Raw genomic sequence first — 13,231 nt, forward strand, 5'->3', positions numbered from 1 at the left:
CGTGTTGAGCAACGATAATTGATACTAGATCTTATACCGTGTGTGTCGTATGTTGAATCATATTGTAGTTTGATATGCGAATGGCATAACGCATGTGAACTGAACGGAAGCACGTGGCACGACATACCTTCCTTACGCAACAGTTTCATCTGCTGGTGGTGGTTTGTGAAACACTCAATAAGATTAAAATCAATTCAAAGATTGTGAGTTCAGTCATTGCAAGTTATTGTTATAACAGAAACTATCGTTGTGGGCCAGATTGAAGCAAAATATTAGTCCTATCCAAGGTCCCTTTTTAGGACCTTGATTATAAATCCTGCCACGTGATTTTCTTGCATTCAGACACATTTCATTCCGTATGGTGGTTTAATTAATTATTAGCTTTGTGCATACGCTTTCATTTACATTTGTAATTATCGCGGGATGCACTCATTTGATCCTGTCTTAATGTCGCGATCGAACAAATGGTGTAGTAATTAAAGTTTGGCAGCGCAAGCGAAAGGTGTCATTGCGAATTTGCCTGAAAATCTGATCAAACCATAGTTTTATGCTCTATTGAAAGATAATTAAACGTTCGGGCCATCGAACAGTGCCGTACACATTTCTCCAGTTCGCTGATTCATTTTGTGTGATAGGATATGGAAAAGCGCGTTGAGTGCTACTTATGCTCATTCATGTTTAATGGAACGAACTGAAACAGGCAACTAAGGTTCAAGTGTTTGACTGAATTCAATTATTCAAGCTTTGCGAATCAGTGGACAATGATTTGAATATTTCATTTGTATCAGTCCGAATATAAAATAATTTGTCTTTTTTCCTTGTAATAAGTAAGAGTTCCTGCTTTTTTGTTCATTACAATCTGCTCTGCCACCATTATGAAACTTGTGAGAGCACTTCAGAAATGCTTTTGACGATACCGCTGAATGAAGCCGGACTGGCGTTCGTCTTCGCGTGGGTACTTACGATGTATTATTGAAGTGCTGTGTTTTTTTCCACACTTTTTGGAGAGGAAAATCGATATTCATCAGTAACGAGTAAGTTCAGGCTCGCCTACAAAATGCGATGTCGGCAAAGGTCGTCGGCGTGTAATTCCGTTCCCCTCAGCCGCGTGGTGTTGTGATGCGCTCGAAGAAGGCCAATGTTGCCAAATTTAGGCAGCGTTATCATCACTTGGCCACTACCCTACCGATGTTGCATGGGTTAGGTTCATCACCTGTGCGGTCATGGTACCGAAATTGGACGAAAAAACGCGTCCTTCTACCGTTTCGGAAAACGTGCTGAAGATGAAAGAAAAATCACGTTCCTCTCATAATCATTGTTTTAGAACGGTTAAAAAATGCGATCCACCCAACACAAGTGAATGTGTGTGGTCGTTTTCTGCACAGAATGGCAGACAAACGGGAACCCGGAGGAACCCCTTGTTGAAGTTGAAAGCGTACGGAACGCAGGAACATTTAGAGCAGATAGCATAACATTCAACGGTGAATGTGTGCCTGGTTGTGTGTGTCTCCTTTTTTTGTAAAGAATCCTCCTCCTCATTCGCGAACACTGATGACAAGTGTACATGGACCGATGTTATCTGCCATGACCCTTCATCAGCATGATGATGCTGGCAGACGGAGTTAACCTTATGCTCTGGAAGCAGAAATTAGATCGTAATTCTGTACCGCACGTCACAGCGTGTGCTCGGCTGAAGGGTTGCACGTTAGCGGCGACCCCATTTCGTACCACTTGAAGCTAAAGAAGTTTCGCTTCGTTCCCGTTCCCATTGCGTCGAAATGCTGCGTTTTCGTGTCTTCCCCGGTGACGGTGTAGGAGTGTCGTCAGGGAACGTTACCGAAAGTGATTGAAATGGAAAATTGAAATAAGAATAAACGAAAACAGAAGGTCGCATTGTGGGGCAATTGGGCGTGCACCGACTTCAGGCGATTATTCTTCAGACATATTAACTGGTGAATGGATATGCATGTGAATTGGGGATTGTTTTCCACAATAATATGAGGTTATATTTGAGTATATAAAAATCATTCCTTTGGGCGATTTGAAACCACTTGGAAAATAATTGATTTATCAATACGGCCATATTCTTGTTAAATGACATAGTGAGATGTGACTAAAATTACTTCAGACAACTCAGTGGACAAAATTAGCTTTAATCTTGTATGCAAGAAACATTCTACAATAATGTTTGTACGGACGGGCCTTTAGGCAAATAATAGCTAGAATCTTAGCTCTCTATTTTTGGCCCAACGGCCTCTTATAGGTCATGCCTGCAATTTCTGGCTTACTAGACTTAATGATACTACGTTGGATAATCAGTCCTCACTTCGGGGGAACGGTCCGCGATTTGAACCCAGGTTCCACTATATTACGATCGGCGCCGTTGTTGTCTCTACCACCGGCCCACACTCAGAATCTAAGCTATGTATTTTATAAATCAATGTCTCCATTTTTTTCCAGCTCTTTCACAATAGTCTTGACTGAAAGAACGATCGAATAAGGTCCTCCCTTATCCACCCTTCGGTAAGATTTTTTCCCAAAACAATCTATTGGTCATTGCAGAACTCAGTTGAGATCATTGATCGACGAAGCTCCCACCCGGAGAAAGTCATTTTTAACAAGCGCATTCAGTCACATTCTGAGTGATAGTTACATGGACAACTTCATCCTAGACATAAACTGCGAGTTTTGCGTAAGAATATCCATCTTTTCTAGGATATTCCTCATCATGTGGACGAATGATCCCTGAATCCAAGATTCTCAACGATAAAGTGACCCATTGCAAATACCTCAATGGTCCAAATTTGTCCACACTTAACAGTCGTACAACAATGTTGTTCACTCTATATTTATCCTCAGACTTTCCTCAAAAGAAACTACATAACCAGTGTTCAGGATGTGCCTGACAATGTCCAATTTCCTCATGGATAATACCCATAATACCAATAGTTCTTCTTCGATCTTTTCCAGGAATTTCTAGATTGTTTTGATCATATTTACTCTCCAAATCATTTAATCTTTTTCTTCCTTGGCACTGCAACCTCGAATGGGCTCGTGGTCTGTCATTTCTGGCTTTAGGTGACTTGGTTTTACCTGGAGCAAGATAATCAAGGTCTGAGTTCAAGGAGGCGGTCTGTTTGAGATTTGAACGCCGGTCCTGCTGTATGAAGGCTGGGCCGTTATCGCCTCGACCACCGGACCGCCTCATTCATCAAATCATTCGATAACGTTGTAATATTTTGTCTCGATGGATAGTTTGGTTAATAGCTTGAACACAGGTTTAAGGAATTAAAACACGTTCGAAGCAGTTTTTTTTAAGCATACATCAGCAATGGATATCATATAGCATCAAACAACATCGACTGCAAAAAATATCAACAAGTGGTATGGCGTGCTAGCAACACATACCACACCTATGCTATTGCATTGAGTTGCAGCCAGAAATAGAATAAGCCTTCCTCGCCATGAAGCAACTAATTTCTGTTACACAATTTTCACTTCTCTTTTGTATACCGGTTGTTTCACACGCTATACAACACTTATTGCGTTTGTTAGGTTCTTTATACTTAGCAGTGAATGTAATATATACACTGTGGCACTACTCTTCCCGCTGCACGTAAATTCATCATAAAACCATGCAAGCAATAGTTGTGGCCCTAGTGTAATCGGGTGGAAGTGATTGTTAGGTTTTACTTTTTTTTAAAAGAGACCTTTACTATCCAGCCCGACAGCGCAGTGTGGTTTCCGTTGTTTTACGGTCGGAAAAATAAGCAGCCGGCGGCATTTTCCATCTAGATCACGATGCCTGGAACTGCTGGTGCAACTGCACCATGATGCCTGGCTGAAACTTTCCCAATTTCGTTGAGATTGAGGGAGGGATTTTTTTTTGTTTTGCAAACGGTGCGCACTTCCTGTCCAACCGCTTGGAAAGGATTTGGACGGAAGTGAGCCAATTTTTTTTGGAGCCGTCGTTCGAACCTACTCCATCCGGGTTGCTGTGAACTGTGCTTTCAATGCAAGTGAGTACTTTGTGGGCTGAAAATGGAAAGCAGATGGGCTTGTTTTGTTTTATTTGTTGAAATGCTTTTAGTGAGTTTTGATGGGTTTTGCGAATTTTGGTGGGCTCTTCAGCTGGAACGGAACAGTGTGATATTGCGAAAAGGAATTAAAAGTACGCTTAACTTTAATATTTATTTTATTTTATTTTAATGGTCCGCTCAAATGGATCTGTTTCACTTGTAAGGATTTAAATTTACCACACTAAATTCTTGTACACGAACTTAAATTTCGCACTGTAATGTTTTAAAATTTATTGTTTGAAGGAATTGTTAATTCCCAAAATAAAAGTGCCCTCTTTCGATGTCAATTTAAATAAAATATGTTGTCGTCAAGTTTCGCTCATCGACAAAACCGGTAAGCATCTGCTACCACCATCACCGTAATGTGTTATTAATTTTAAAGTTTGTCTACCTGTCGCCGTTATGAGGATGTGCGAAAAAAACTGCGAACGTCCCCGGTTTCGTGCACCCAGGGGGGACACAGCGAGCCGAGCTTTTCCACGAGTTAATTGAAATGAGTGTTGTACATTTGTGCGCTGCAGCGTGGTGTCTGTGTGAGTGTGGAGTATGTCTTTTTGTCGTGTGTACTTTATCAACGTTCCATTATCTTTCCACGCCTGCAAATGGCTTCCGGGCAGTATTTCACTTTTTATTTCCCGCGCTACTGCTGCGATGGGGGTCAGTGTCGAATGTTAGCCATTAATTGCTGGGTGTGCGATGGTCATCGGGCTGTACATTCAAACAAACCATTACCGTCCGTTAGTTGAAGCGTCAGGCAACCGGGGGAAGTATCATTTCGAATTTTGTTGAACCAACGCATATTGGGCACTGGATGTTGCACAGATCATGCAAAGTACGTTCGACAGCGCGTGTCCATATGCCCTGCCTAATACCCTTTTTATACAGGAAGTTTGTCGGGGTGGAATTGGGCAAAAAAAAACATAGTGTCGATTGGAATAATTTTACCGAAAAGGCTTGCGCGGTACGCATCCGCACATTCGGGTGCGCGTACGTGACATGTGTTTGGAAAATGGTTTTCGAAACACACAGGTGCCATTAATGTTGGTCCGCAGTTCTTTCCAATCACGGCACGGTTCGAAGTTGCCTTTTTTCAATGCTGCTGCCTGGCGGTAGTATGCTGTGCAATTTGAAGGTGAAAATTGTTGAGAAAATAGGGTTTTTTTGTAAGGCTTCAATGTCGCTTTAAATTACTGACCTTTGGTCGTTACTTTAATGAAGTGAACTATTAGTGTAGTTGAAAAATTCAGAGTTTTTAGAGAAACGATTGTAACCTAAAAACATGATAGTTAATGTGCGTATTGATGCATTTTCCCTTTTTTTTCAACTATATTTGACGAAGCTTAATTGAAAACCAATGAAAATTGATTCAATTTAAAAGTAAAATGAAGTCACAGAAAGCCATAAATGGTTGACCAAAACCTCTAGAGGTTGCAATGCCGAGGAGGAAGAAGAAGAACATGTGGCCAAACAATCTACCCGAATGTCCATCGTTTTGTGCATCGTGGATTTTATTTATCTTCTTCTTCTGTGGCACTTCAACCTCGAGGGGTCTCGACCTGCCATTTCTAGCTTGCAGCGACTTGATTTTATCCGTAGCTGGATAGTCAGTTCTTTGTACGCGGTCATGTCGCATGAAGACCGGTGACGCTAACGCCTTGGCCAAAATATTATAGAATCATCAATTGATTTGGACCAACTATTGCCAAAACAGTCGTGGAACTGCATAAGAAAATTTGTTCATTCCACGAACTTCATACCTGAGTCAAGAAGTTATAAAGAGTGTTACACAGTTTTATGTGTCGGTTATAGTTGCTCTAATTTTGGTAATAACTACTCACTTTTGGAGAAAGCAGAAAGAAGAAAGTTTCCTTCTACCTAACAATGTTGAACGACAGTAAAACGTGAATGCAACAGATTAAGAAAACTCAGACTTTAACACCTGTGACTTAACCGTAATCCAGGATTCATAAAATCTACCCAAATGCCGAAAAATGATAATGAGAGCGTCGTCGATCGAACAGACACACAAACCTTTTGATTGAACAAACCTGTATGAGAGCTACCCCGGGAAGCAATGACCTCGTCTTAGGAGGATATGTACTTCTAGGATTTTGCAAACGATTCCACAAATACATAACTGCACAGACTTCTTCCTAACAACAAATATTTCCACTTCAAACTTCATTAATAATTACTCCTGCTGAGCTACAGGTAGAAAAATGATCAACTTCATGCAAACGAAACAAGATAGAAAAATTGAAAACATGGGCAAAACTTGACACCCATCAAATATGCTAAACCTCTCGACAGACTTTCTTCCTCCGGTCGATGACATTCCAAGACGATTTGCGTTCGATGTACGTTTTTGCAAATGTCACGCAGCGTGTAATACCGTGTTCATCCTTTTACATTGTTTCGTGATTGCCAGCCAGACAGCGCGACGGTAAAGGACACCGTTTTTCCTACATTGTGTCCAACCGGAACTCAGGTTCGCCCCTTTCGCCGAGAATCTTGAGCTATTGAACTACAAGGCACGTTTTACTCTTTCGATAACAGTGTTTTCGTTGCGTTATGTTGCTTCAAGCCTGTTTTCCAACCATGAAAAACAATTAATTCCTCTTTACTTGTTTAGCACATCCCTTGTTTCGTTCCCCCTTTCCCCATCCTAAACGGTGCATTGTTTCGATCGATGCCGCCCAAACGTTTCGCCTTTGGTGCCGTTCGCCGTTCGATTGTTGTTTCCGCGTAATTTCTAACTTTAATGATGGTAATTTATTCGTACCCGCGTCGTCCCGGTGGAAGGCACTTTGCGTGATTGGTGGGTGGTTTTGTAAGTCGGGTTTTTTTGGGGTTGCAGTTTGTCAAAGCACAACTTTGTTCTGGAGCTTATGTTTTTCTAGTGAGGGGTAATTGCCGGAGAGCTGGAATGGCACTAAATTGACTTGGCACCCTTATACGAAGCGATTGTAACCAAACTTTTTTTTATCAAACTCTTATTCTATTGTGTCAATTACATGGTATCAAATTACCCTTGATAAGCATTTCTAAAAATCCCAAGAGGAAATGCTTTACTTCTTTCCAGCCACAGTTTGGTGAAATTATTCGTTTTGCGCTACCCAACAACAATTGTGTGCGTAATTTGTTTATGCATATTTCATTCGATTAATTTCCCCGCTTCCTCTCTACCGCTGCCCACATTGTCCATCGTTTAGATTATCAGATTTGCTCCTTTCCGCCTGCGGCTTACGCGTGGTTTTATTTATTTTTTTCCCGTCGTTCGGTAAGCTCGCTGAAACGCTACTAGCAACAGGCAACGAATCTAATCACCAATGCAGCACAATCATCGTAACATAATCAGCAACATCATAACCATCAACCGGGCAGGATATCATCATTTACGCCCGACTGTCTCGCTAAAGCACACAATCTCGGCCCTCGTCCTCGTGCGATAGCCGAATGGATCGATTTGGATGAGATTCGTTTTTTTTCTACTTCTTGCGTTTCCACCATAATTATGTCTCTTCGGGGAGACTTTGTTGTGGCATCAGCGCTTCGTACATTACTGTAATTTAGACGTAGCGATATCTCGGAGACGGAGCGTCCACGACAGTTTTTGGATACGGACGGAAAACAACACTAATCTGAGTAGAGTTACATTTTGGTTTGCTAGAATGTTCTTTCATTGTTGCCAGCGTAAATTACAGCTTTTACACACAAACCATCCAAAACGGGTTGGTAATGATAAATGACACTTGTTTGCTAACTTCTTAAGATCAGTTTGCTCCACAGCACGCTTCCAACCCTTTTGAAGAATTCCACTCCAAAACCATGTCTCGTGCTCGGTGGATCATCTTGATAAGAAAGTTTATTAATTAGAATAAATCGAGATTGTTCCTGAAGACCTTTTTTTCAAAACAAATGATGTCAGACGGGATGTCATGTCACGTCGTTGGCCTTTGGGTGTTAGAACTTCCTGAATATTATGCTCGAAATTTGACACGATTAATGTCAGGTGAAGAATTCTTCGTGCTGCGTTCCTCCTAAACTATATTTTGATGCTGTTAAACGATAACCCATAAATTGCTGCACAAGAAAAGCCCTATTCAGCTACTCAGACGCGCATAAGACGAGCGCATCCGAAACCATCTACTCTTGACAACTTTCTTGAGCTAGTGCTTCCACCGTGCGTTGTTCCCCCTTTTCGGTAGCTTACAACCATTGTCACATGAGAGTGCCACTAGTGTGCGAACGGAAGGATAAAGATCGACAGAAAGGAATTTCCCGGCGGCTAGGATATTTTTCGGAACCGAAAATTGCACGTCCTCGTTATACCAATTTATGGTACGTCTTCCACGCTCGTGCTCGTTAGCATGGTGGTGGTGAAGCAACTGAAAATTGGTGCATAAAATGTGCTTGGCCCATAAATTTCTTCTCCCATTAGCGACAGTAAATGGGTTAAAATGGGCGGTGTGCGGTACTGCTTTTCTTTGTGTTGTTTACTATCAGGAGCACGCTCCTTTTGATTCTAGCCTGGGTGAAACACACTCCCATGCACACCAAGCATTTGTAAGATGGATGGTGCATTATGTTTGTCGACTTGCGTGGCATCTTTCAATGCGTCTTCAAGATGTCTTTTACACCATGAAGAGGATGGTTTTCATCGATTTTCTTTTCTGTTTTATAAAAACCGATTGTTAATTGCACTGTTGAAAGTCATTATCGCTTAAAGGGCGTAATGATGAAAAAATGTGTTTTTCTACTGAATTATTTGCCCGATCAGCAACACAACAACTTATTTTCGTGTTAATTCTCAATCCTCTTTATTGATGTTTTCTTTTGTTTATTTTTTTCAGATTACTGAGAATTGTGAAAGGATCTGTAATTTGAAGGTATGTATAAAGAAGTTTATCTTTTTTTTACTATTTATTTTAAAAATAAAACAGAAAACATGTTAAAAAGAGAGATAGATATCGAAAACGCAAGCTTCACGCTCGCTGTCTCCAAAGCAGTAACGATATCATGGCAAAATTCTATTGAATTAATTTTAATTTCCGTCATCATCTCGTCAGCGTAGGATCGCAAAGTTTCAGGAAGAAATGTTGAATGAACCATTTTATGTTGGGATCCGCCGGTAACAGCTGTTCCTCGTCGAATTGGGCGTTAAGGTCGTGAAATAATAGGGAAAATAATTTTAATTTCTTCAATCAAATCTTCACCCGTGTAACTGTACCGGTTGGGGATAGGATTTGGGAAGAAATAGAAGTTAAACTACTTAAGGAAGGAAGTATCAGGCATTCGGTATGCGACCTCCGAAGACATAACTTTTCATCGTAAATGAATGCTGTCTTTTTGGTATGAAACAGATATCATTGTGAAAGGTAGGGGGGTAGGATTTTCCAGCAGCAACTTGCAGCTATTTTATGTTTCAAGGGCCATGTTTTACAACCATATCATTGCCATTTCGGTAGTGTATTGTTGTGGCTGAAGAGTGGAGAAGTTCAACATTACCTTTATCCGCGTTTGCTACCCCCTTATCTTTAACAAACATTGTAAGAGATTTTAATGAACCTTAGACTTCACGCAAGAATGTAATGAGTATTTCTTACTAGCATATTCTTTTGCTACTCTAGAACGGGAAGATTTTAGTCGTATTGCTATTTTATTTACGTGTGATATTCAATTAAAATTATCTTTAGGAAACATATATTGAAAAATAAGATATTATCAACTCAAATATTACGCCTTGTGGACGCAAAGCTCTGGTGTGGTTTCCAAATTTTATTGGCTAAAAATAAGGTCATTAGATGCTTAAAAAACCGTTGTATCTCTTTTTTGGTAAAAACCGCTTTTATAAGAATTGGTTCAAGTTCATTTAAGAGAACGCCTACAAACAAACCCTCACTGAACGCCCCAGGCCTCACAATAATCAAGAAAAACAGAGTTCTATTGCTGTGTGTGCATGCTCATTGTGGTGTTGCTTTGTACTGCGCAGCAAATTACCATGTCCGGATGACGACAAACGGAGGAAAATAAATGTTTTGACAATTTTCCCATCACGCCAAGCAACAGTGCGGGAGGGAACTGAAAAAGTTTCAGCCTGTACCGAGCAAGATAAACCACGTCGCCTTTTATTATTCGACTGCTGCAACCACACCATGTGGGGTGATGTACAGTACAATGTGGAAAATGGCGTGGGAAACATAATTTAAGAATTACAACGTCTATTAAGACAACACGGAGTAACAACGGCTGGCGGCCTTTTTTTTGCGATCGTATTGCGCCGACGTCTTCGAAACGTGAGTAACACACAATATTTCCGGCCTATTTTTTGTTGCTGGTTAGAATGTTCGAAGTGAACCTGCCACGCTGTCCTACAATGATGCTCAAACTCCCATTTTTTGTAGATAAGGTTTCGTGTGTGTGTGTGGGTAAGGAGCAAAGTCTTTTTTCTTCTCCTTCTACAAAAGTTGCTGTTGTGTGGTTGCGTTCCTAATGCTTTCCAAATAGCAGCAGCGCAAGATAAACTTGTCGATAAAAGAAGCTTTAAGTAGCGAGACCATGGAGTTACATTCGGGGAAGATGAGGCTTATTATTTATGTCGTTTGGAAAAGTATAAACACCGCGCTGAAAGACGGAATCCGAAGATTTCTAAGCCACAAGGGAACGCGTATGTGCGCCTATGTCGCCCTGCAAACTTGTCAAAAGTGTGTGGCAGCTTAACAAAAGAAAGCTGGGGGAAGAGTACGAACATTTATGGCAAAGTTTTTTATGGATATTTTGATAGTAGCTATGATTGTCAGTGCATAATCTGGGAAAATGAGTGCTCGTGTTGGTATTTATTGCTTTTTTATTGACCATTTTATGCTGACAGGTTTGTCATTTAATACAATTTTTACAACTTTGTTTCAACAACCGTAAAACATGTCATCAAGTTTGTTTTATCAGACTATGTGCTAAAATGTTATAATGTGGTAAAGTTTATGTTGCTTTACATTAGAAAACTCGAATTAGGAATTTTGAGACACCACTTCTAACTCGGAAGCCAATTTATTATCTTTTCAGCTGGTCGTAATCGTCGCCGTCAAAATTTTTGTTGGGGGCTAGTTTTGCTTGCCAGTGTGGGGGGTGAACTTGCAATCTTTCAATATTTCATCAAAGTACATACCAGAAACTGGCACTTAATAAACCTATGTTTTGAAGCTGGATCGCATCCTTCAATATTCGGATTAATGCGCCGGATGTGTTGGATCGAATCTTGTCTGGATAGTCTTCTTAGTAAGAATTAACTGTTCTGTAGAGCTAATATCTATTTACTTACTTAGTAGAACTTCGATTTCTCTCCCACCAAAACCTAAAGAAATTCTTGGACCTGCCATTCCTATAGTCATCCAGTCAGTCAGGTCAGTCTTGCGTACGAGACGAAGATCTTGATAGGATTCGATATCCGATACAACCCTGTAAAAACCGTCACCGCAACTAAATAAATAATTTAGCGTAGGAAGCCTTTAGTAAACTTGTTCAATTATTTACCACCGTTTTTTGGAAATTGAAATAGTAGGACAGAAATAAGATACGCTGGGCAAAAATTTCAACCCTCACCCGTCAACTTCATTCAACTGAAATTCATCCTGCTCGAAACCGAAACGAGCTTATTGGTAGAAATTCGACGACAATTATTTTCGTAATTATAAAACTCATCAAAGAGATTCATGCCAGAAGCGAAACGGTTGCGTTACTTCCCTTCCCGCGTGTCCGCTTCGTTACAATAAATTATCTTTAATTAGATAATGGATAACACTTTCCTCGTCGGTCGTGTTCCAGCAGCTGTCCGAGCAGCGAGCTGCAACCGATTTTTCCGACAGCAACGCGGTTGTAAAGACGTTCGTCCGGACGATGTCTTTTGACGATTAGTTTCGTTCGTGGAATGAAAAATCCAGCTTTTCCTTTTTGTCCACTTTGGTTGGTAGCAAATTTCGGAATTTACGAAACCGGAACGCAAGTGGCAACACGGATACTGTTGCTTTTTTTACGAAAATCGAAACTTTGCCGGCGAGTGGGTGACACACTGGCATAAAATGTTGAGTCAGCTGCTGCTGTTTGACTTGTCGAAAATTGTCTGTCCAATAGAGTTGGACGTCGATATAAAGTGACGAGTTGGGCGTTGAATTTTTATTCAGCAACCTTTTTATTGACACAGATACAAACGAAAGTAATGGAAGGAACGGTTTCGCAGAAAGTTTTTTCCAAAGCGATCATGTTTCATTGCTGGTAGTATTTACAGATTTTAGCCCAGTCTAAGCTTCCAGTTGCTTGATCATAATAATCGATCGAATTTTTAGGCTTCATTTAGCCATCTTATTTTGAATATTTAAGTTTTTTAGATGACTTAATCAACCAAGTAGTTCCGGATTCCGGTAAACGGATGTTCCCAACCGTGCAAACTTCAGCCGAACTGTCGAACAGTGGCAGCGAATCAGTTATTAAATTTTCTACAATTCATAGCGTAGAAGAGCTGAGTAATCATTCCGGATATTTGGACGGAAGTTGTTGCTTCCGTTCGATCGATGTAACAAAATTCAATGTTTCGTGCAAATGATGAAAAGTCTCCAACGGCCAAAAACTTCCGCTTTAGATTGTCCCCATGAGCATTTCATGCAATAAGCGAAAGTAGAAACATTATGCTATAATTTTCATTTTACAAGTCTTCTCTTTTAAAGCCATACATTTTGTGACAAAGAATGGAAAGGGACTTCTGAAGGGACACATTTCTCCAGACTTGTGCGCGCGTCCCTTTTGTATTATGCATTTCATTTCAGCACTCTCAAGACAATCTGAAGATTTGTCCTGCTTCCGGAGTGTTCTCCGAAAAACAAAAAGAAAATGTAGGACGTCTTGTGAAAAATGCTTCCATCCCCTACCTGGTCTTTCCTTCTTTTCGCGCATTATGCCTAGAAGTGCCCGGCTGCGCATTTGGCATTGTACACTCTTTATGCACCTTCCATCTTAACCATTTTGGAACAGCATCACTTCACTTATACACGGCTTGGTGCTTACCTTTTGCAACTTTTGCGAATGCTGCATAAACGCTGAGATAAGCGAGCGAGACTTGGCGGATGCTTCGGTAAGGTGACGATCATCTGTCTCATGTTGAC

At 40.7% G+C, this 13,231-nt stretch overlaps 1 protein-coding gene across 10 annotated transcripts in view; it reads left to right on the forward strand.

Annotated features, from left to right (window-relative positions):
* The window catches only part of LOC118511683 (CD63 antigen-like), a 63,457-nt gene that overhangs the window by 13,000 nt on the left and 37,226 nt on the right, over positions 1-13,231 (forward strand). For 7 of the 10 annotated variants that reach the window (XM_036055062.1, XM_036055061.1, XM_036055057.1 and 4 more), the window contains exon 3: positions 8,933-8,968. The exons of 1 other annotated variant lie outside the window; for it this stretch is intronic. The gene's annotated coding sequence lies outside the window, so the exon portion shown is untranslated. Of the gene's footprint in view, positions 1-1,884; positions 1,888-8,932; positions 8,969-13,231 lie in introns of all 10 variants that reach the window. 2 more of the 10 variants (XM_036055059.1, XM_036055064.1) reach the window with 1 other exon arrangement.

Source organism: Anopheles stephensi, chromosome 3 (genome assembly GCF_013141755.1).
Source record: "Anopheles stephensi strain Indian chromosome 3, UCI_ANSTEP_V1.0, whole genome shotgun sequence".
Classification (NCBI taxonomy): domain Eukaryota; kingdom Metazoa; phylum Arthropoda; class Insecta; order Diptera; family Culicidae; genus Anopheles; species Anopheles stephensi.